Consider the following 469-nt stretch of genomic DNA (forward strand, 5'->3'; position numbering starts at 1 on the left):
GATAATGTACGTGTTAATCAGACAGGGTAGAGGAGAAGGAGGAGATTAAATTGGCGTTTCTATCATCATTAACTTGTCATGATTTTCAGATAAAGTGGCAGTGAGAAGTGGCTATCCGTTACAGGGAACAGATGAATGACCTTGTGCTAAATAGTGGATACGTGCCTTAAATACCCACGTGGTTATAATATCACTTCTTGACACCGATTTATGAACATCTGAACTGACTGTTTTAAGATAGAGCAGGATTTTTTTTAATCTATTTTTTTTTTCTCACTTGGATTAATTCGTTGTGATTCTGGGGTAAAAGTTAATAATTTACAATTCTAAAATGAACAGTATAGTTTTTTTCATATTTCCTTTTCCTATAGAAAGTCCTTGTTTTAAAATCGGTTTTCTCCCAAGAAAGGTAGCAGAAAAAATATACTAAATATTTAATAGTTCGTTAATACAAAGTTGATCACTACAT

Source organism: Penaeus monodon, chromosome 28, assembly GCF_015228065.2.
Source record: "Penaeus monodon isolate SGIC_2016 chromosome 28, NSTDA_Pmon_1, whole genome shotgun sequence".
Classification (NCBI taxonomy): Eukaryota; Metazoa; Arthropoda; class Malacostraca; order Decapoda; family Penaeidae; genus Penaeus; species Penaeus monodon.